Source organism: Chrysochloris asiatica, unplaced genomic scaffold (genome assembly GCF_000296735.1).
Source record: "Chrysochloris asiatica unplaced genomic scaffold, ChrAsi1.0 scaffold00095, whole genome shotgun sequence".
Classification (NCBI taxonomy): Eukaryota; Metazoa; Chordata; class Mammalia; order Afrosoricida; family Chrysochloridae; genus Chrysochloris; species Chrysochloris asiatica.
This window is the reverse complement of record NW_006408613.1, coordinates 5,112,710-5,114,150: the sequence shown is the minus strand read 5'-3', so window position 1 is coordinate 5,114,150 and position 1,441 is coordinate 5,112,710.

Below are 1,441 nucleotides of genomic sequence, written 5' to 3'. Positions count from 1 at the left end.
GAGTAAATTTTTGCTGAATATAATTTTTAAATATTTGATGCAGTACATTTAGAGGGAGCTGCCAGAAATTCAAGCTAGAATAAGGAGAGAACATAAACTAGGGTATATGATACCATTACTTATATCAGATGGATTTTAAGTATAAGCAGAAAATACAAGAAAGATGTTTACTTGTATTTTATCGACTATGCATTTGAGTGTGTAGATCTTAACACACTATAGACAACATAGGCAAGAATGGAAATTATAGAACACTTTATAGTACTCAAGCAGAATCTGTGTATAGACCAAGAGGCAGTCATTTGGACAGAACAAGGAGATACTGAGTGGTTTAAAATAAAAAAAGGTGTGTGTCAGGGATTTTTAGTCTTTCACCATTTTTATTCAATCTGTATACTAAGCAAATAAGCTGAGAAACTGGACTATAAAAAAAGAATTTGGCATTATGATTGGAAGAAGGCTCATTGTTGTTGTTAAGGTGCCTTTGAGTCAGTTGTGACTCATAGTGATCATAGACAGAGTTTCCGAGGTTTTAAATTTTGGATGGAGCAGAAACTCTCATCTTTCTCCCATGGAACGGCTGGTGGGCTCAAACCAGGGACTTCATGGTTCAAAGTCCATTGCTTATCATATGGAAGGCTCATTAAAAACCTGCAATATGCAAAGTGACACCCGCTTGCTTGCTTAAGAACTGCAGGAAGGACCAACTAACCTGTCATGGAAGAAGTATAACCAGGATGCTCCTTAGAAGTAGTCTCATATACTTTAAACATGTGATCAGGAAAGAACAATTCCTAGAGAAGATGATTATACTTTGTAAAGTAGTTTTTGTTGTTAAATGCCATTGAGTTGGTTCTGACTCATAGCGATACTGAATAGAGTTTCCTAGAAGTGGCTGGTGAGTTTGAACCACCAACCTTGGGGTTCAAATCTGGTCAAGTGCTTATCCTATGGCACCACACCAGGAAACTGTATAAAGTAAATGGTCAGAAAATATAAGGAAGACTCTCAATGAGATGGATTGACACAGCAGCTGCAACAATGGGCTCACGCATATCAAAGATTATAAGACTGGGGAATATTTGTTCTGTTGTACATAAGGAAGCTATGGCAGGAATCAACCTATCAGGAACCAAACAGACAGCACCCAACAACAATGATCACATCCTTGTAGGAATTTTAATGGTGCAGTAGTTAAGTACGGCAAACTGACAGAAGAGTGGTGGGTGGTTGTTCCTTCTTCCTAGTCAATTTGTCGTACTGTGGTGGCTTGTGAGTTGCTTTGATTCTGGAAGCTATGCCACAGGTATTTTATATACCAGTGGGGTCACACATGGTGGACAGGTTTCAGATTAGCTTCCAGATGAAAACACTAGGAAGGAGGAGAGATAAACTATTTTTGAATATTTAGGCAATGAAAACCTTAGGAATAACAGAGAAA